Source organism: Phragmites australis, chromosome 6 (genome assembly GCF_958298935.1).
Source record: "Phragmites australis chromosome 6, lpPhrAust1.1, whole genome shotgun sequence".
Classification (NCBI taxonomy): domain Eukaryota; kingdom Viridiplantae; phylum Streptophyta; class Magnoliopsida; order Poales; family Poaceae; genus Phragmites; species Phragmites australis.
Genome location: NC_084926.1, coordinates 10,119,271 through 10,141,637, shown reverse-complemented (window position 1 = coordinate 10,141,637; position 22,367 = coordinate 10,119,271). Strand labels below are relative to the sequence as shown.

General features: G+C 57.4%; 1 long non-coding RNA gene across 2 annotated transcripts; it reads right to left on the bottom strand.

Annotated features, from left to right (window-relative positions):
* Positions 1-486: 486 nt before the first annotated feature.
* LOC133920435 (uncharacterized) lies at positions 487-21,988 on the bottom strand. Of its 2 annotated transcripts, none has more exons than XR_009910100.1 (4): positions 21,596-21,988; positions 21,368-21,481; positions 20,068-20,635; positions 487-501 (listed from the first exon to the last, which is right to left on the bottom strand). It is a non-coding gene; the product is annotated as an uncharacterized LOC133920435 (long non-coding RNA). The 2 variants fall into 2 exon arrangements; XR_009910099.1 differs by lacking the exon at positions 487-501 and adding an exon at positions 19,669-19,901 and having other exon boundaries at positions 21,596-21,987.
* Positions 21,989-22,367: the final 379 nt, after the last annotated feature.

Here is a 22,367-nt window from a genome sequence, read left to right as displayed (position 1 = left end):
TGCATGTCGTTCATCCAGTCAGCCTGCATATCGATAACCCTAACCGCAGCTCCCACGCAAGGAAGGCCTAAGAGGTAGGAGACGTCCTGCAGGGTCGGGGTCATCTCTCCGCACGGTAGGTGGAACGTATGTGTCTCCGGCCTCCAACGGTCGACCAGTGCTGCTATCAGCGACCGATCGAAGTAGAAACGACGGGCCGCAACCTCGGGGTTCTCCGTCGATCGGGCCTCGACCAACCGGCAAAGCGGTAGGAGTCCGACCGCTGCCAACCTATAAGTATTGCAGTATATCAATAATATGTAACAATAGCAGTGATATGACAATTTCGTATCAAATTTTCTAAGTACCTGTGGCTCCATCGCTTGTCTACCATCAGCAGCTCTCCAGTGCCTCGTGGGCGAAACACTCCTAGCTCCGTCTGGTGCTTGGCGGATAAGAAGCTGCGATGCTTCTTGTCCACAGCAGGGTCCAAAAGCTCGGGGGTCGAAGGGTGAGCCATCTCTGCATTTGAAAGACATGTACATTAATACATTGATAAATAAATACAACAACAATATACTTTGAATGCAAATTAACTATATGCGAAATTAACAAATATTAAAATGGTACAAAACTAGCTGAACACACATGAAGCTCACCTAGACAACATGTGCATCACCGCCTGCAGTTTTGGGACAATATTTATAAGTGTGACCTACTTCATTGCACTGACTGTATCGCTTAATCCTAGGGCCAACCTCAGATTCATCCATATCGTTGCGAATCCGATAAGTCTGTCTTCGGCCCGGTGCGTTCTTCATCTTTCCCAAATCAGGCACATATATTCTTGCAGGCCCTGGGTTACTTGTAAAGTGTCAACAATGCTGTAACCATACAGCTCCTGGTTCCAAGTGTTCAGTACTTGATCTTTCATGAAATATTGTGACACATATTGCCTTGGAAGCATATGGTGCTCCGCGCACGCAGCTATGACGTGTGTATAAGGTTTGTGGAGTAATTGTGGCTTCTGACAACTACGTATGCATGTCCCACTCCTTAGCACACACTCTTGAACATGCCGCTCACGTCTACCCCCCCCCCCTCCGACCCTTATCCCGACACAGGACACTGAACCTGTGCTCTGCAGTGCCCTCTTGATTTGCGCGATGCATGTGGGCCTTCCTATTTGCCTTCTCCATGTACTCACATAGCATCCGGCCGTAAAGCATACGATTGTCCTCCATTACAACCTTAACAGCTCCATACCGATCAATGAAGTACTTGCAGGTCCCACGCAAAATGCCTTCTACAATTCCAACTAGTGGTAGGGACCTCGTTCCTCATATGACCCAGTTATAAACCTCTGCAAAGTTTGTAGTCATTACTCCATACCTGGCACCACCACTGTCGTACAGCAGAGCCCATTTTTCATTCGGCTCATTGCGTATCCACTGTGAAAAGCTCCTAATAGATGAGCCCGATCTCCTTACAATATGCGAGTATCGGTTGGAAGAGGACCGAGAGATATTGGTTCCTCACCATTAGGTGCAGCCTCCGTAGTTTGTTTAAGAGTCAGTTCATCAAGTCTTGCCCATAATGCATTGAACTTACGTTGCTGGTTCTGTCGGTGTATTCGGAACCAGGGGTCCCTAAGTCCTGAGATCAGGCCGTCCATCCGCCACATGTCACCACCCTGCAAGATAAGAAGAAGCTAAGTCCCGAGAGAAGGTGCTCGGGGCCGCCGCCTCTGGTCCCCGAGCACCCCAGTTCCCCGATGATCCGCAGAGCCCAAATATCAGGAAGGAAGTGCTCGGGAGAGAGTGCTCGGGGCTGCACGTGGCAGCCCCCGAGGACTCGGTTCCCCGAAGGTCTCACCCAAGTGCTCGGGAGAGAGTGCTCGGGGCTGCACGTGGCAGCCCCCGAGGACTCGGTTCCCCGAAGGCCTCACCCAAGTGCTCGGGAGAGAGTGCTCGGGGCTGCACGTGGCAGCCCCCGAGGACTCGGTTCCCCGAAGGCCTCACCCAAGTGCTCGGGAGAGAGTGCTCGGGGCTGCACGTGGCAGCCCCCGAGGACTCGGTCCCCCGGAGGCCTCACCCAAGTGCTCGGGAGAGAGTGCTCGGGGCTGCACGTGGCAGCCCCCGAGGACTCGGTCCCCCGAAGGCCTCACCCAAGTGCTCGGGAGAGAGTGCTCGGGGCTGCACGTGGCAGCCCCCGAGGACTAGGTTCCCCGAAGGTCTCACCCAAGTGCTCGGGAGAGAGTGCTCGGGGCTGCACGTGGCAGCCCCCGAGGACTCGGTTCCCCGAAAGGTCTCACTGAAGTGCTCGGGAGAGAGTGCTCGGGACTGCACGTGGCAGCCCCCGAGGACTCGGTCCCCCGAAGGCCTCACCCAAGTGCTCGGGAGAGAGTGCTCGGGGCTGCACGTGGCAGCCCCCGAGGACTCGGTTCTCCGAAGGTCTCACCCAAGTGCTCGGGAGAGAGTGCTCGGGGCTGCACGTGGCAGCCCCCGAGGACTCGGTTCCCCGAAAGGTCTCACCGAAGTGCTCGGGAGAGAGTGCTCGGGGCTGCACGTGGCAGCCCCCGAGGACTCGGTTCCCCGAAGGTCCCACCGAAGTCCTCGGGAGAGAGTGCTCGGGGCTGCGCGTGGCAGCCCCCGAGGACCCGGTTCCCCGAAGGTTCGCGCAAGATCATTCGACGACCCGAAGGATCCCATCGTCGGGGTGTCAGCCAGTCAAAGGCCCAATGCCACATTTAATAGGCACGCGCGGCCTGACATCCTGACATCCTGACATTCTCAGCTGCCCACGCCCCAGTGTCAGACCCTGTCATGCACTGGCAGGGGGGCGTGGGTCCATTAAATGCACGGGTCCCGTCCCGTTTCATCCGGGTGCCTCGGGATAACGTTGCCAGAACCGAAGCGCTCCGCCTGCCACCCTGCCCTGGCAGAAGAACAAGACAGGGTGGGTGCACCGGGCACCTCTGAGGCTGCCCGGTGGGCCCCCTTTATGGCGCCCGAGGGCTTCCACAGTGGCGGGTGGTCGGATGCGCGCCGCATTTCTCCACCGCCCCTGTCACTTCGCCAAGACGAAATGATTACGCCTTTCTCCGTGGCACCTTGGCATTCGCATCCCCTCTTTCCCATTCAGGATATGTTGAGGTCGGCGCGCCTATAAAAGGAAAGGATGGAGAACACGTAAAAGGGGACAAGACCGGAAGTGTGTGAAGAAGAGGACGCAGACGCTCGAACCAGCTCAAGCCAAACTAGAACACGAGAGCCTCAAGCTCTCTGTAAGTGGCTCTCTCTTTTGTAACCAGATACATCCTTGAAGAATTCCCTTCAAGGATAGATATAGCACTCACACAGGAGTAGGGTGTTACACCCCCGTGCGGCCCGAACCTGTCTAAACCCCGGTGCACCCATCTTTCTCGCACTAGGACGATCATCTCCCACCAGCCACTGCATTTATTTCCGTTTCCCGCTTATTTCCCAAAAACAAGCTCATTCAGGATCATCCCCCCGGCCGAATCTCTAAAAAGGGGTCTCTCGGGATCCCTGCGACAGGAGTTCACCCTCCGACAGCTGGCGCGCCAGGTAGGGGGGAATATCCCTGGATTGTTTGTTTCACTTTTTTCCCACAGGAAAAGATGGCCGGTGGGCACCGTCTCCAGCGTTCCGGCTCCACTTCCAGTGACGGAGCGCTGCCCGACGTCAGAAGGAACCCCGTCGCTGCTGCATGCCAGCAGCAGCCGCCGTCCGCATGCGCGTTTCTTCCCGCTCAAGGGGATCAAGGCGCTGGGCCCATCAGCGCCGCCGCCGCCGCTGCCGACGCACTTTCCAACCCCCAGCAGGTGGTCGGGACCCCGGCCGCTAGGTCCGCCTCTGGACCGCGCCGGGTGCCACCACGACGCGGGCTCGCTTTTAGCGACGCTAGCCCAGGGAGCGCGCTGCTTGCAGCACATGCTCTCCTTAGGCACCCGCCCGTTCAGGCCACGCCAAACACTCCGGAAGGCCGGTGGATACAAGATGTCATCGCTTTGGTCGGCACTGCTCGTCGCCAGGTGCAGACCGGGAGTCCTCGCACCACTTCCCGGCATGGTGCCGCCAGAGCCGGCTCCTCAACGGGCGACACCCGCACGGGCCGAGGGGTCTCCAGGCGGAGTGCCGTCCCCCTGGTCGCATCTGAAGCCCAGGACCTTCGTTTACACCTTGACGAGCGGAGGGGCCACGAGGATGCCCGAGTTACTCTCGAACGTCAGCGGGAGACCCGGCAGGGGGTCGGGGCAGAGGACCAGGCTTCCTCTCTCCCTGCCCACGGCCACCGGGGATCCCCGGCTCGCCGCTACTCACCACCGAGGACCCCCGCTCGCGCTGCGGGGTACGGCACCGGTTGCCGTGCTTTCACCGCCGAGCTCCGCCGGGTCAGGTGGCCTTCCAAGTTCCGCCCTGAGCTGCCGGAGAAGTACGACGTGTCCATCGACCCCATGGAGTTCCTCCAGATCTACACAACGGCCGTCCAAGCGGCCGGAGGCAGCAAAAAGGTGATGGCAAACTACTTTCATGTTGCCCTGAGGGGCTCCGCCCGCTCTTGGCTTATGAACTTACCCCCAGGGTCTATCGGCTCCTGGGATGACCTGTACCACCAGTTCGTGGCCAACTTTCAGGGCACGTTTATGCGTCCCGGTTTGGAGTGCGACCTCCACGCCGTCCAACAGCAGGAAGGGGAGACGCTACAGCGCTTTATACAGCGTTTCAGCCAGGTTCGCAACACCATTCCGCGAGTGGCCCCCCACGCTGTTATTGTTGCTTTCCGGCAGGGCGTCCGCGATGAGCGGATGCTTGAAAAGCTAGGTACGCACGAGATCGAGACCACTGCGGAACTCTTCGCACTGGCCGATAAGTGCGCCATGGCTGCGGAGGCCAGGGCGTGGCATGCTCCTCGCCCCGCCTCCGACCAGCCGAGTTCTTCCCGCTCCGACAAGCGGGAAAAGAAAAAGAGAAGGAAGCGCGAGGCCGCTCCCGTTGAGCCAGCCCAGGTCCTCGCTCACAGGGTGCCGCAAGAGCCCGATCACCGGCAAGAGCGTCGGCCGGGTGTCGATCGACGCCCCGTCAGGGCCCCTGCTCGGGCTCCTCCTCGGGCCTCTATGCCTACGAGGGCCCCGGCTCCAGCAAGGGCGCCAGCTCCAGCGAGAGCCCCGGCCCCTGGCCGAGCTCCCGTTCCAGCGAGGGACCCCGCTCCCGCGGGGCCCGAGCCAGGTAAATGGTGTCCCATACACCTGACCAGATGGCACGACCTCACGGAGTGTCGTACGGTCAAAGGACTCGTGGAGCAGCGCCAGAGGGAGCGCGACGAGTCCCGCGGAGGAGGCGATACTGAGGTCGTCCCCAACAACGCCGAGCTCGGCTTCCAGGAGCCCGAGCATGCCGTCGCCTTCATCAACGGGGGCGCTTACACACCTTGCTCGCGCCGTGGCATCAAGGTCATGCGGCGCGAGGTGTGCTCGGCAACCCCGAGCGAAGAGGCCGCAAGGCCCCTGAGGTGGTCGGATGTTCCGATCACGTTCAGCATGGCTGATCACCCCGCCAGTACTGCAGCCGTGGGAAGGCTACCTCTGGTAGTGTCCCCCACTGTCTGCAATGTCAAGGTCGGCAGGGTGCTGATCGACGGTGGTGCTGGCCTCAACCTCCTTTCTAAGGAGGCTTTTGAGAAGCTACAAGTGTCTTCCCGACGCCTAAAACCGTCGCTCCCTTTCTGTGGAGTGACCCCTGGGCACTCCCTGCCCCTCGGGCAGGTTGAGTTGCCTGTCACGTTCGGGAGCCGGGACAACTTCCGCACGGAGTGCGTCCTCTTCGATGTCGCAGAGCTCCCTCTCCGCTACAACGCCATCCTCGGGCGTCCGGCGCTTGCCAAGTTTATGATGGCCGTGCATTATGCATACCTTACGGTTAAGATGCCCGGCCCCGCAGGCTCTATCTCCGTGATCGCCGACTCTGGCGGCGCCGTTTCCTGCGCTGAACAATCATACATGGCTCTGGACTCAGCGCAGGCCGAGGTCGATGGCTCTACAGGGGGCCCGGGACCCTCTTCATCCAGACCCCGACTCGCCGCCGACACCTCTGTTCCAACGAAGGAGGTCGTGGTGGGCGAAGACGCTACCCAAGTTGTCCGTATCGCCAGCGACCTGGGCAGCAAATAGGAAAGCGCGCTCGTCGCCTTCCTCCGGGCTAACGTAGACGTGTTTGCCTGGCAACCGTCCGACATGCCCGGGATCCCTAGGGAGGTGATCGAGCATCACTTGGCCGTGCGTCCGGACGCCCGCCCAGTGAAGCAGAAGGTCCGGCGGCAGGCGCCAGAGCGCCAGGAGTTTATCCGTGAGCAGGTCAGCAAGCTCCTCGACGCCGGATTCATCCGAGAAGTCCTCCACCCCGACTGGCTAGCAAACCCAGTCATCGTCCCGAAGGCCAACGGCAAGCTTCGCATGTGCGTGGACTACACCGACCTTAACCAGGCTTGTCCTAAAGATCCCTTCCCCTTACCTCGCATTGATCAAATTATAGATTCAACCGCGGGATGTGATCTTTTATGCTTCCTAGATGCAAACTCTGGGTATCACCAGATTCGCATGGCCATAGGGGACGAGGAAAAAACTGCTTTTACCACTCCGGTGGGGACTTATTGCTACATGTCAATGCCTTTCGGCCTGCGCAACGCTGGATCCTCTTTCCAGCGCGCTATTTGTATCACTCTTAACTCGCAGGTTGGCCGCAACATCGAGGCTTACATCGACGATCTCGTGGTCAAAACCCGAGACCGCGCCACCCTGCTCGAGGACCTTGCCGAGACTTTCAACAGTCTCCGCTCTACCCACCTCAAGCTCAACCCGGAGAAATGTGTCTTCGGGGTGCCGGCGGGCAAGCTCCTTGGTTTCTTGGTCTCTGGCCGAGGGATCGAGGTCAATCCAGAGAAGATCCGGGCCATCGAGCAGATGCGACCCCCGGTTCGACTCAAAGAGGTCCAGCGCCTCGCCGGCTGCATGGTAGCCCTCGGGCGCTTCATCTCCAAGCTCGGGGAGCGAGGGCTCCCCCTCTTCAAGCTTTTGAAGAAATCCGGTCGTTTTGACTGGACGCCGGAGGCCGAGCAGGCCTTCCGCGACTTAAAGAAGTACCTTACTTCGCCACCCGTGTTGGTGGCTCCCTCTCAAGGTGAGCCCCTGCTACTCTACGTTTCGGCCACTCCTCAGGTTGTGAGCGTAGTACTGGTGGTGGAGCACGACGAGTATTCGGGGCCGGGTGCTGGGTCCCAGCTCCCAGAGGCCCCCGACCACTCGCTTGTCCTCATGGCTCCCCCTGGGCAAGGGGTCGAGCCCGAGCACACTGCTCTTCCCAGCCAAGGAATCGAGCCCGAGTGACCGGCCAGCCCCGACCATACCGCCGACCATGGGGGCTGCGGCAGCCCCCCGGGTGGGGCCACCGTCCGGGCCCGCCAGGTACAGCGACCGGTGTACTTCATCAGCGAGGTCCTCCGGGAGGCCAAGACAAGGTATCCCCAGGCGCAGAAGCTACTCTATGCCGTGCTCATCGCCTCCCGGAAGCTGCGCCACTACTTCCAGGCGCATAAGATCTCGGTGGTTACCACTTATCCACTGGGACCCATTCTCCGGAACCGGGAAGGCACCAGGCGCGTTGTCAAATGGGCGGTCGAGCTGGCGGAGTTCGACCTACACTTCGTCTGTCGCCAGACAATCAAAAGCCAGGCACTCTCCGACTTCTTGGCAGAGTGGACACCCGTCCCCTGCATCGTCCCAGAAGAGGTCTCTGCCTATCCCGGGCACGACGCGCCCGGGTACTGGGTTATGCACTTCGATGGCTCCCTCTCGCTGAAAGGCGCAGGGGCCGGAGTGGTTCTCACCTCCCCAACGGGTGAAGAGCTCCGGTACGTCGTACAGTTGCAGTTCCGCGCATCCAACAACATGGCGGAGTATGAAGGTCTCATCGCCGGCCTCCGGGCTGCGGTGGGGCTCGGGATTCATCGCCTCCTAGTCAAAGGGGACTCCCAACTGGTCGTCAACCAGGTATCCAAGGAGTACCAGTGCACGGATCCTCAAATGGCGGCGTACGTGGCTGCAGTCAGGAAGCTCGAGAGACGCTTCGACGGCCTCGAATTGCGGCATATCCCTCGCCGCGATAATGCTCCGGCCGACGAGCTCTCTCGCCTGGCCTCCTCACGTGCGCGCGTCCCTACCGGAGTCTTTGAAGAAAGACTCGCACGGCCTTCCGTCCTGCCTGCCGAACAGGATGAAGGGGAAACCTCGAACTCAATTCAGGGGACCTAGGTGGTGCCCTCAGTGGGAAGCCCCGTCAGGGCGCCGCCGTCCGGCGAGTGCGCTGTGCTCGCCGAATGTTCTCAAGATGCCTCGTGGATGTCTGACATCCGAGGGTACTTGAAAGAAAAGTTCCTACCCGAGGATGAGGCGTCTGCCGAAAGAGTTGCTCGGCAGTCCAGGCGCTATGCCATAGTAGATGGGGATCTCTACCGGCGTAGAGCAGGAGGTGTCCTCCTGAAATGCATCTCTCGGGCAGAAGGCGGCGATCTTCTCGCTGAGGTCCACGAGGGTGAGTGCGGTGGCCATTCATCGTTCCGCACGCTGGTCGGGAAAGCCTTCCGGCAAGGTTTCTACTGGCCTACAGCTCTCCAGGATGCTTCCGAGCTGGTTCGGCGCTGCAGGACGTGCCAGTTCCATGCAAACCAGATTCACCAGCCAGCTCAAGCTCTCCATACCATTCCCCTGTCATGGCCTTTCGCGGTCTGGGGTTTGGACATTCTGGGTCCATTCCCCCGAGCAGTCGGGGGCTATGCATACCTATATGTCGCTATCGACAAATTCACCAAGTGGCCGGAGGCGGTCCCAGTCATCAAGGTAACCAAAAACACGGCGCTCCAGTTTATCCGCGGCATCACTAGCCACTTTGGCGTCCCCAACCGGATCATCACCGACAACGGCACCCAGTTCACTAGTGCCTTGTTCGGGGACTATTGCAAAGATCTCGGCATCAAGCTTTGCTTCGCTTCCGTCGCTCATCCTCGAAGTAACGGGCAGGTCGAGCGTGCCAACGCGGAGATTCTGAAGGGCCTCAAAACCCGGACCTATAACGTGCTCGCTAAGCACGGGAAGGGAAGGGTGGACGAGCTGCCAGCCGTGCTGTGGGCCAATCGGACTACGCCAAGCCGCACCACCGGGGAGACTCCGTTCTTCCTCGTCTATGGCGCCGAAGCAGTCCTCCCCTCCGAGCTCACTCTGGGCTCCCCTCGAGTGCATGCATACTCTGAGGGTGAGCAGGAGCGGCAAAGACGCGACGACGTGGACTACCTGGAAGAGCGCCGGCGTCGTGCCGTTGTCCGGGTGGCTCGGTATCAGCAGAGTCTGCGGCGTTATCATCTGCGCCATGTCCGGGCCCGGTCTCTCGAGGTGGGGGACCTAGTTCTCTGACGCATCCAGTCGCGCGAAGGAATGAATAAGCTGTCCCCTGTGTGGGAAGGTCCCTTCACCGTGATCGCGGTCCCGCGGGCAGGTTCTTTCAGGTTGGCGACGGAGGAAGGACAGCCACTCCCGAATCCGTGGAACATCGAGCATCTCCGACGCTTCTACCCGTAGATGGTCGTGCTCGCGGCTCAGGTCAGCAAGGCCGGGGGCTTCTCCCCGCCCAAGCAGTCCGAGGGCTTCGCCCCTTGGGTAAGTCGCTGTCGCCCAACCTTGTAAATATTGCACATTCAGTATTTCAATAAGCAATCGCTATGTCAAAATATTTTTTCTGGATTCCGTATGTTTAATCTGTCTGGTGAGGTGCTCGGTTGTGCGAGAAAAAGTTCGCTCTCTCTTTTTCCCCGTTGATAAAAGAATCCCAATCGGTATGCATGCGGGCAGTCGCCGCTAACTTACGTCCGGCATGGTAGGGTGTGATGTTCGGTGTCATGACAGGCTCCCGGGCACTACCGAGTTTCGGGGTGCTCTGGGTAATCCCATCGCTCGAGCTGCTCGAGTAGTCCGGAGCTCGGGCCCCCGGAGCGGGCTGTCGGTGCTCGGTCTGGTCTGTCTTACCCGGGCGCCACCAAACCATAGGACCTCTGGGTTATGCCTCTGCCCGCTCTTGTCCGCCGGTTTGGGTGTTCGAGAGGTCTCGGGTCGAAAACGAGAGTAGTCTATAGCAAGTACCGCACTGACAGAGCGCACCAGACAAAGAAATCCTATTTTCTCTTTTAAAGTCACACGCTGGCGATCACGAGCAGCTCGGCCGCGAGGGCTTCAATGCCCCGGTCTCTGGTCGGCCCCAAGGGTCCTCGGGTGGTCCTACCACTTAGGCATGGGTGGTCGAGATCACCCGACCCTAGGAGCCTCGTGCGCCTTGGGCGCTCGGGCGCCCCGTTAAAAGAATTAAGTTCCCAGGCACCTGAGCTCGGAAGCACATCCCTCCTGGATCAATTGGCCGGAAGGCCGACAGCTGTCCGGTGAGTGGTTATATTCAGACAAGTCTGCTTTAAGTAAATTTATGTCCTCGAGTCACTCTCGGGGGCTCTCGCGGTTTAATCTGTTCGGCGAGGTGGTCTCCTCGCACGCAAAAACCCTGCCGCGTGTCTACTTTTTCCCAGAAAGACAGAGCGGTTTGCAGAAAAGAGTAGCGTGCTTGCGATAATGTCTGACCGAAGCCCTTCGTGGTGGACGTGGTGTTCGGTCCGCTTTTAAGGACCCCGAGCACTACCGAGTCCTCGGGTACCATGGGTAATCCTATCGCTCGAGCTACTCGGGTAGTCTGGAGCTCAGGCCTCGGGGGCGGGCTGTCAGTGCTCGGTCCGGCCCGTTTTAAGCCCGGGCACCACCGGACCACGAGGACTCTTGGTCACGTTCTCGCCCACACGTGTCTCCCTTCTGCTAACTGAGTGGTCGCAAAGTGAAAAAGTGTTCACTAGGTATGGCGTGTTCCGAGCGGGATCGATCTATCTCCCGGGCAAGGGAGTCTGTGTCTTTGTTTCTTAACTTAGGCAAATACGGACTCGCGAGAGCTCGAAGGCCGACTGCGCCAGCAACAGCAATCAGGACCACTTTATCCTCGGGGACGGGAAGGTCGGGAACGGCCAGACTGAGTACTCCCCGGGACTTCCAGGCAAAACACCAGAAGAAGCATCATACACTCAGAGAAACTGGAGTTACGAGCTCAAGGAAAAATTGCCATTAATATTCACAGGATAGATACAAGGCATTTTCTAAGAATTCAATCCTACATCTACATTCATCAAAGATAACAAAAGAAAAAAGACTGCAAAAGATCTAGTCGGCAGCAGAGGCGTCGGCTGAGTCCTCTGAGTCGTCCCCAGGGCTGGCGGCGGCGGCACCTCTCGCCTGAAGCCGGCCGCCACCTCGGCGGCGGTACTCCGGACCGCTGCCCGGGCAGCCTCTCCCTCAGCCTCGACCACTCCATCCCGCGCCGGCTCCAGCGGGAAGTTAGGGTCCCTGCTTCGGTAGCAGGCCAGGACGTGCTCGGCCACTGCATGCGCCAAGCCACGTCCCTCCCGGGCGGCGAGTTCTTGGACCGCCCAAGGCAGGGCCTCGAGACGCTCGCAGACCTGCTGCAGCCCCAACACTTGTCGTCCGGGGCCGTCGCCCTTCTCGCCTCCAACGAGCCATCCGAGACCACCCTTCTCTACGGCTCGCCGCATCCGCCGGAGTACGTCTTCCAGCATATGCTCGAGGTTGACCCGCGAGACAAAGGCGGTCTCGAGCTTCTCCTTGGCGGCCCGCAGCTGTGCCTCAAGTCCCTGGTCCCCGACCGGACCGGAAGAACCGCCAACTGCTGCGGGGGCGGCAGCCTGCTTCGCCTTGGCCACCATCTCGGATAAAGCACGTTCACGGGCGGTCAGTTCCGCCTCGTGCTTCGCGTTCTGCTCCACCTTGGTCGCCATGGCCGCCGCCGCCGCGTCAGCCTCGCCTTCTCGACGACTCAGTTCGCCTTCTCGGCGACTCAGCTCGCCCTCCCGCCGGGCCAGCGCGTCCTCCTTCTGGGCCACCGAAGTCTCCCGGGCGTCGAGATCCGACGCCGACAACTCATTGTCCACCTCCCGCAAGGAAACGACCTCCTCCCAATGGTGGATCTCCTCCCTGATCTTCCGAAGGTCATCTTCCCTGCGCTGGAGGTCAGCGCACGTCTTCTCGGCCGCGCCCTCCCGGCGGGTCAGCTCGGCTTGCCGCTCCTCCGCAGCCTGCTCCCGGGCTGCGATTGCCACCTCCCTCTCCTGCGCCTGCCCCATCTTGGCAAGGGCCTCGGCAGCTTGCTGCCTCGACGCCTTAGCCAGGCGGGCGGCGTCTTCTCGCTCCCGCGCGGCTTCTGCCCGCGCGGTCTTCAAAACTTCCTGTTCCCGCGCGACTTCCGCTCGGATATCTTCTAGGAGCTTCTGCTCCCGCGCGGCTGCCGCACGGGCCTCCTCCTGAGCGCCCGCCAGCTGCGTCTTCTCCAACGCCAGGCGGGCACGCTCGGCCTCGAGCTCCCCCTCCTTGGCGTCCACCGCTGCGCCCAGCCGCCCGACCGCTACTTTGACGCCTTCAATGGCGGCCAGGAAAGGGTCGCCGGGCTGGCCGGGCGCCGGTGGGGCCCAGGCTTCTCCGCAGAGTGCCTCCAGGGGGGCCGAGCTCTCTGCAGGGCCCTGCGCTACCATCCGCCCCGGGCTCTGCCTGCCCGAGGTAGGCTCCGCCGGCGCCGAAGACTCGGACGGCGGCCGCATTTCAGCATCGGCCGCCCTATCCGCCGGCCCCGGCAAAGCATCCTCCTCCACCATCATCCGCCCTGGGCTTTCCGCGCCCGGGGTAGGTTCCACCGGCGCCAAGGATCCGGACGTTTGCTCCGTCCTCCTCTCGGCCGCCGCCTCCGTCTCTCTTCCGCTGGCCGCCACGACGGTTGGCGCCTCCGCCGTTCTGGTGCCCACCTCCGTCGGAACAGCAGGCGGGCTCGGCTCTGGTCCCGGCGCCTGTTCTCTCTCCGTCGCAGCAGCGCCTGCGGCCAGCCTACGGGAGACAAATGAAAATTGTCAAAACTTAGTTCGGGCCAGAAATGCCCATGGAAAAGCAAGAAAGAAGACTCACCGATACCGCCATTTGGCCGCTGGAAGCCTGATGTCCGGGTCCGACGCCGTCGGTCCGGACTCCTCCCACCGCCTCTTCCGCTGGGGGCTCGGCTGAACCGCTGCGTGGGCTTCGGGTGCCGCCGCACGAGTCTCGGTTTCCGCCCTGCGGGTCGCAGGCGCCGGTGCAGGCCCCATCCACACCAGGCGCGGCTCCAGCACCGGAAATGCCGCCGCTGCCGTCGGCGACGGCGGAGAGTCCGGCACCAGGATCAGGGCCCAGGGACGTTTTCCCCGATCTCCCGGCGCCACCTCCTCGACGACTTCAGTCGCGACCTCCTCCTCGGCACGGCGGCTGCTGCCTGCGGCGACCCCTTCACCAGCCCGTGCCGAGCTGCCAGCGACCTCCTCGCCAAGTAGCTCTTCCAGCCCGGGGAGTTCGGAGGCCTCGGGACTCCGGCTTCGTGGCCGGTCCACAGGCCCCTGGGCGTCGAACTCCGGCAGCCCCGCCATAATGGCCACCCGGTTGGGGTTGGTGCAGAGCACCATCTCCGGCCACAGGAGCTCCGTCCAGCTCATGTCCTCCGTTCCGGTGATCACCCGTGTCATCCCCCGCAGCTCCGCCTGCCCCAGATTCCAGCTCGCGCCGATCTGGGTCCTGGTGATATCCTCCGGCCCGGTGTAGAACCAGCTCGGCCGGGCCCGCTCTCGCAAAGGCGCCAGCCGACGGCGCAGGAAGTCCACAACCACCATGACGGAGGTCAGCCCGCACTCGCGCAGCTCCAGGATGCGCTCCAGCACCGGCTTCAGTCTCGCATCTTCTGGTGGCGGCGCCTCCCACGTCGATCGCCGAGGTTCCGCCGCCGCCTCCGGCAGCTCGAGGCGCTCGTGGGGGTCGACGTCGACGAAGAACCAGTCCCGTCGCCACTCCTCCCACTTGTTGCGCAGCACCTGGGGAATGTAACGATCCCCCAGGCCGTCCAGGAGCCGAAGGTTGCAGCACCCCGCGACGTCCGCCGTGGAGTGCCCCCTCTTCTTCCCCACCGGCCGAAGGACGAAGAAATGGCGAAGCAGCGTCGCCGACGGCATCACCCCCATGAACATTTCGCAGAGATGCGCGAAGACCGCCAACGCCACCACAGAGTTGGGGCTTAGGTGCACCAGTTGAATGCCGTACGTCTCCAGCACTTGCAGGAAGAAAGCTGAGAACGGCGGCACCAACCCCGCCGCCACAAAGGAAGTGAAGAGGATGATCCTCCCAGGGACGGTCGTCGCCGGCGTCAGAGTCGCCGGCCTCACCACCACAGCACCTTCCTGCCCCTCCGGCACCAGCAGCTTCCTAATCTTGTCCGCCGCCTCCTCGTTCCTCAGACGAGACTCCGGCAAGATGCTGTCCGAAGCCTTGTCCCGGCGTCCTCCTCCAACCCTCGTCATCTCGACAAGATGGAAGGTGTTTTGGTGGTGGAGAGAGAGAGAAGGAAGAATGCTCCGGTCGCCTGAGAATTTCCTAAGGGCTTCGGAGCACAAAGAAGGCAGGAGCACAAGGGCGAGAAAGCGTAAAAAGGGGAACGGACCGATCCGTTCCCCCTTTTATATCTCAAAGTTCAAAAACTGCCGCCCAAACGGTTCGTTCGGCGAAGCGTCGCCTCGATCGACGCAACTGCCAGGCGAATCTCCCGCCGATCGCGCGATGTCAGCGGCTGCCAGGCGTATTTTCCTCGATCTACGCGACAACCACGCGTGCTGCCCGTATGGTCATTATACCCTTCAGAAGTTGTGTGGACACGCGTCCACTCATTTTTCCCGTTGGGGCGTACTTGAGGTTCGGGTCCGCAAGGGCCACCTCTCAAAAGCTTGCCACATGGCGTCTGCACTAGCCTCGGCCTCGGCCGCGACGAAGGGCCCATTCGCAGTCTCCGTCCCGTCACCTACCAACGGGCCCGGGGGCTGCTGTCGGTGTATTCGGAACCAGGGGTCCCTAAGTCCCGAGACCAGGCCGTCCATCCGCCACATGTCACCACCCTGCAAGATAAGAAGAAGCTAAGTCCCGGGAGAAGGTGCTCGGGGCCGCCGCCTCTGGTCCCCGAGCACCCCAGTTCCCCGATGATCCGCAGAGCCCAAATATCAGGAAGGAAGTGCTCGGGAGAGAGTGCTCGGGGCTGCACGTGGCAGCCCCCGAGGACTCGGTTCCCCGAAGGTCTCACCCAAGTGCTCGGGAGAGAGTGCTCGGGGCTGCACGTGGCAGCCCCCGAGGACTCGGTTCCCCGAAGGCCTCACCCAAGTGCTCGGGAGAGAGTGCTCGGGGCTACACGTGGCAGCCCCCGAGGACTCGGTTCCCCGAAGGCCTCACCCAAGTGCTCAGGAGAGAGTGCTCGGGGCTGCACGTGGCAGCCCCCGAGGACTCGGTCCCCCGAAGGCCTCACCCAAGTGCTCGGGAGAGAGTGCTCGGGGCTGCACGTGGCAGCCCCCGAGGACTCGGTTCCCCGAAAGGTCTCACCGAAGTGCTCGGGAGAGAGTGCTCGGGGCTGCACGTGGCAGCCCCTGAGGACTCGGTTCCCCGAAGGTCCCACCGAAGTCCTCGGGAGAGAGTGCTCGGGGCTACGCGTGGCGGCCCCCGAGGACCCGGTTCCCCGAAGGTTCGCGCAAGATCATTCGACGACCCGAAGGATCCCATCGTCGGGGTGTCAGCTAGTCAAAGGCCCAATGCCACATTTAATAGGCACGCGCGGCCTGACATCCTGACATCCTGACATTCTCAGCTGCCCACGCCCCAGTGTCAGACCCTGCCATGCACTGGCAGGGGGGCGTGGGTCCATTAAATGCACGGGTCCCGTCTCGTTTCATCCAGGTGCCTCGGGATAACGTTGCCAGAACCGAAGCGCTCCGCCTGCCACCCTGCCCTGGCAGAAGAACAAGACAGGGTGGGTGCACCGGGCACCTCTGAGGCTGCCCGGTGGGCCCCCTTTATGGCGCCCGAGGGCTTCCACAGTGGCGGGTGGTCGGATGCGCGCCGCATTTCTCCACCGCCCCTGTCACTTCGCCAAGACGAAATGATTACGCCTTTCTCCGTGGCACCTTGGCATTCGCATCCCCTCTTTCCCATTCAGGATATGTTGAGGTCGGCGCGCCTATAAAAGGAAAGGATGGAGAACACGTAAAAGGGGACAAGACCGGAAGTGTGTGAAGAAGAGGACGCAGACGCTCGAACCAGCTCAAGTCAAACTAGAACACGAGAGCCTCAAGCTCTCTGTAAGTGGCTCTCTCTTTTGTAACCAGATACATCCTTGAAGAATTCCCTTCAAGGATAGATATAGCACTCACACAGGAGTAGGGTGTTACGCCCCCGTGCGGCCCGAACCTGTCTAAACCCCGGTGCACCCATCTTTCTCGCACTAGGACGATCATCTCCCACCAGCCACTGCATTTATTTCCGTTTCCCGCTTATTTCCCAAAAACAAGCTCATTCAGGATCATCCCCCCGGCCGAATCTCTAAAAAGGGGTCTCTCGGGATCCCTGCGACAGGAGTTCACCCTCCGACAGGTTCTGACTGCACAACTTCTTGAAAAGCTTCATTAATTCTTTGTTTTTAAACAGTCTGTAGAAGTTCGCACCCATATGGCGCATGCACCACTTGCTTTTGAGATCTGGCCACTGTACTGGTACACCCCGTCGCACGCTACCATGTTGCATATCCAACAAAGCCTGCAACAATCCTGCATATCTATCATGAATGAGACACACATTTGGTCGGTCAAGAACAATTGCATGCTTCACCCGCTCTAGGAACCAATACCAGCTGTCCCCGTTCTCACTCTCCACGAACGCAAACCCTAGTGGCAGGACTTGGTTGTTACCGTCAACCCCTATTGCAGACAAAATCTGCCATTTGTACTTCCCAGTCAGGAATGTTCCATCTAGGCATATGATGGGTCGGCAATATCTAAATGCTTTGATAGTTGCAGCGAATGCAAAGAAAGCACGCTGCAATACTCTTTTTCCGCTGTACTCCACATCAGTAGAGGGGTAATGCTTGATATCATAGTAGCTACCTGGATTTCTTGCACAAATTGTGGCTAATTGACGAGGTAGATTATGATACGAATCTTCATATGTACCGAACCTCATCTCAATAGCCTTTTGTTTCGCCCTCCATTCCTTCGCATAGTTTATTGTGTATTGAAACCTTTGCTCAATAGCACGGATTATTGATCGTGGCTCATACCTTAGGTTGTCCACAATCTCTCAATACATAACCTCTGCAATGAAAGCAGAAGACAGGTTCCGGTGGGCGAACTCTATTTCCTCAATGTGACAATTATGTTCCTTAACTATTGAGCATTGCCAGTAGTCTGCCCATTTCCCTCTGAATGCGTGCACCCACCAAGGGCACTGAGGAACCAAGCACTTCACATCATACTCTCTTTTACTTGATTTAACAACCTTGAATTGCCTACGAAGAGAAAACGACCAGAATTTTACTGCATCAATAACTACCTCTTTTGTAGGGTATATAGCACCCTGTGACACCTCATTCTCATGGTACTGCCACGGTGTCTGGTCAGCCTCGCTAACCACCAACTTCGAAAATTCTTGATCCCGCCACTTTGCAGGAACTGGAGCATTACCCTCCTCATCAGAAGAATCCCCATCGGCAAGGCCTTCCTCCAACTCTTCATCCTCCAAATACATATCTTCAATGATGCTAGTATGTGCTCCCCTTCATCAGCTACACCCATCGGCTGCAGCTCTGGAACATCACCAACCTCCTCCCTGGACCCTACATTAGCCGCCTCTAACTCATCTTCCACTGCCTCACTTGGTCCTGCTACTGCTTCTACAGAGTTCACCTCATTTTGATCTTTCAGGTACGCCTCAGCTAACAAAACAAGCGGCAGGCCACGTTCACAGCATATATCTACATACTGCCTCCAAGTTGATGTGGCTTCGATGGGAACAAGCTCACCAAAGTATCCATGACTAGCACAGCTCAGAACAGCTTTCAACTTCAGCTCATATTGCTGCGGATCCAGTTGGAAAAACCGCATGAGCCATTTACACACACCCACAATAGTCCTCTCATTAGCCTTACTAAGCTCCTTCATGACATGACAAAATCCAGAGAGATCTACGCCGTTGGGACCATACCTAATTTCACCCTCACCATAATATATCTGAAAAATTAATTTATCTGTCATCCCTGGAAACACCCGCAAACATAACCCATGTTAAGACAACAAACTATATTTCTGATTATCGGATAAAATAGTTTTTAAATGCTACCCTAGGTTCACAAATTATCATCTACTGTTGCCTCATACGACCGCAGGTACAAATAATATACTAAAAACTATATACTACAAATAACATACTGAAAATAATATACTAAAAATAATATACTACAGATAACATACTGAAAATAATATACTAAAATAATATTCTATATTGAACTGCTATTGTACCATTTTCTAACTAAATTTGACAATTTTCTAAACCCTAGGTTATAAATGTTTAAAATCTATGTCATATACTACTACTGCACTAATTAACAACAATAAAAAGGAAAAAAAAATTATCCGAAATTTTTCTTCAAATCCGCGGCCCAAATGCAGCAGGACTTCGCCGACCTCTCTTCCTCCCCTCTCCTCTCCCCTCTTCTCCTCTCTCTTCTCAACTTTTCCTTTTTTCCGAATTTTATGGTTTTTTGCCCATTTTTTGGGTTTTTTATAGACTGCAGGGCGCGGGCGGGCGGTGCGGTGCGGCGGGCGAGAGGAGCCCTTACCGCCCCCTGAGAGGGCGGTAAGAAGCTCTACCCGCCCCCTCAGGGGGCGGTAAGACTGTGGGCCGGGCGGGAAGGCCCCACCCGCCCTCTGAGGGGGCGGTTAGGCCTATCGCCCTCTCAGGGAGCGGTTAGGACCCGTAACCGCCCTCTCAGAGGGCCCTCTGAGAGGGCTATGGGTGTCTAGTTTTACAAATATTTTCGCCGGAAATCTATTTATTTAAATTTTAACTAAAAAAATATAAAAATAAAAAAACTCGTGATTGGATGATCGGATCAGGCCAGTCGGCGGTTCGGCGCCCGTGACTGGGTCAGTCCCGCGCCTACCTCAGCTCTCGTCTCGTCCACGGACGCCGGTCGCGCGGTCTCATACGGCCCGCCAGAATGCCAGATATTTGTTGGCGTCGACCGCTCACTGGATTTGCTCATCTCGTCGTCCTTGCGACCCGCGTCGTGCTATCGTGCATGTCATGGCCGGCCGCCGGCCGGTTGGCACGAGGATAACGCGGTAATGCATTGTCGATGCGGAGCGCCGGAGTGCTTTGAATAAGCCGTGCACAGCTCTGAAGGACGTCAACCAAAAAGAGCAATTAGCCCTATTAACAGGGGGCGAAATTTTCTATGCAAACGACTACATCGGTGCAAACGTGCGAACATCCTTAGGAGACCCGTCCGATCCGCATCCAATGAAAGCACACGATCCCACCATCGCACCGCGCTCATTTTGTGGAAATCTCCTACTCAAATTAACATTCTTGCAACTTGATCGCTCTCCTTCCCCGGCCGTAGCCACACCCAAAATCCCTATCTGTCTTGCTAGGTTTTTATTATAAGACTAGTTGAATACCCGTGTGTTACAATAATAATCAAAAATTTACATATTATAAAATTGTTAACTCCTCTAAACCAAACATCATCATCGAAGTATCTTTCAAACTATAACATTGTTAAAACACTACAAACAATAAAGGCAATACTCTAAACACCAGATAATACACCGCCATATAACCAAGTTTGCATCTTTCTTCGAGCGTACACTGAACACTAATAAAAAAACACGAGAAAATGAGATTTAGACTAAACGTTAGCGTCAAACATAACAAAATATATACACAGAAATTTATTACAGAACATAAACAAAGTAAAAAATACAAACCATTTAGGAATTAGTTAGTGATGGGTAAACAGAGGGAGCATGCATGCCTCGTACCTTTCCTTTCCTCATGATGTACTTGACTGGCTGGCCTTCGAGCAGGCCAGTGGCGAGGAGCTCTATGAGGTTGGTGGGGATCTTGTTTGTATTCAGGGATCCCCTTGTTGCGGTTGATATTGGTCGTCGTTGCTGTCCTTGTCCTGATTGCCTCTTCCTCCGGTGGCTCCGGTTTGGGCTTGCGTGGAGCCGCAGTCAGCAGGAGTAGCGGGGATCTGAGGAGGCGGAGGCTTGAGGACTCGGACACCACCAAAATGTACCTTATTTTTGTCAGGGGAAAAAACAAGGTGGCAGAGAACATCATTCAATCGTATGCACAAGGGCTACTGCACTCGGTTCACAAGGCGCAGCGACATCTCGAAACACGAGCTCGGAGCAAAACTCCACAACGATCCACCGCTGGCGCACCGAAAGGCGCCACGATCAGAGCAGCAAAGCTTCACGGCAGCACGCTTACATGGCCGCGAAGTACTCTTTGCTTCCCTTGGGGTCGGGCTTCATTGACTTCTCTCCAGGCCTCCATCCTGCCGGGCAGACCTCATCCGCTCTCCTGGACGTACTGCAACGCCTGAAACATTGAGAGATGTCAGCTTAAACTTTCTTCCAGTTGTGATCAGTGGACACTGGACAGTGACATGGGAAAAAGCAAGTAAAAGTAGGTCGGGCATAAACCAGCACAGCAAAATGCTCAAAGATGGACCACGATTGGCATCCTGTGCCAGATAGTTGAGTTATTTTTCGTCCACAGACTACACAAGGTCATCCCAGGCTCCCAGCTCAGCATGGCCAGGTCAAGCAGCCTACTTGTTTCCTTAGGGTCATGCTTACTATCATAAATCTTGATCCTCCCAAAAGAAAATTGATGCATCTTGAGTCCTCTGGCAGGTGATAATAAAATGTACTCCAAATCAAAGGAAATAGCTTCAAAAAAAATCGAAGGAAATAGATCAAGGTGTGCATTTACTTCAGTTATTAGTGTGTAATTCTAATTCATTAGAATTTAAAAATACACATAAAAGTTAGATGAAGTTTACTTTTTGTTCCTTGAAATGTAGAACTGAAGTTTACTTTTTGTTCCTTGAAATGTAGAACTACATGTCTACATTGCACTGTTACTCAACAAACAATAATGTAAAATGCACAGCTAAATGTTGTATGTTGTTCAAGTTGTGTATCACAGGCACCATGAATGCCAAGTAAATGTTCTTCTCATTTCAGATTTTAGTAACATCAAAAGGCAACTTCTCTTTCATTTCTTAAGTCTGGAGCAATAGCCCACTTGAACTAAAATGGAACGTACCTGAAGGGTCCTCATGGTCTCATCCACACTGCGACCAATGGCAAGGTTGTTAATGGTAGAGTGCTGAATTACTCCCTCCTTGTCAATGATGAACAGTCCTCTCAGAGCAATTCCCTGCCAACAGAACATTCAGATTTAGAAAGCAACATACAACAGCAAAACACGGAAAACAAAAGGACTCGACAGGGAAAAATCTAAGGAAGAATATCATGTGATTCAAAAGAATACCTGATCAGGGATCAGAACACCAAAGGACTTTGAAATTGACCTGGCCATGCTGGGCGGCGACTCCAGCGGGATGATGATGTTGGCGTGGTGTGCAGGATCTGCATCATCCGCGTCGGCATGGGCATGCGCACGGGCATGGGGGTGGAGTCGAAAGCGGCAGCGACGATTGAGGGAAGGGCTCAGCAGCAGCCATCAAGGCGAGCACGGGCCCGGCTGCTCGAGAGCGTCCCCCTCATGGTGTTCTCCAGGGGCGAGGGTGGGGCAGAGATGTCAATAGGAATTCGATCCTTGATTTATTGTGAGGAATTTCTTTATTAGAGGACGGAGATGAGAAGATTGTGTCATCTACGGGAATATAAATGGTACAAATTATATCTCCGTCGGATCTAGTGGGGACGAGTATAGGTAAGCATTCCTTGTCCTCGTTTCCCCGCGGGGACCCGTTTCGGCCAAGCGGTAGTGGCCCAGGCGTGCGTGATCGGCTCAGATGGGTGCTAGCACGCAGCCCAACCAGGCATGGCCTGGCGCCGTGGTATGGTGTGAGTCAACCCAATAGACTGCCTCGACCTAGGTAGGTAGGGACAGGTTCCCCGTCGGGTCTCCATTCCCCGCGCGAAAACGAGGAGTCATTCCCTGACGAGAAATTCTCCATTGACACTTAGGGCGGGGGTCTTCTTTTGGAGAGGGGAAGGTGGAGGATCTAGTGGGCGTGGGCGCTTGGGCTTGAGATTGGGGTCCAGGGTTGAGGAGAGGAGGATGTGGGGTTGAGGGT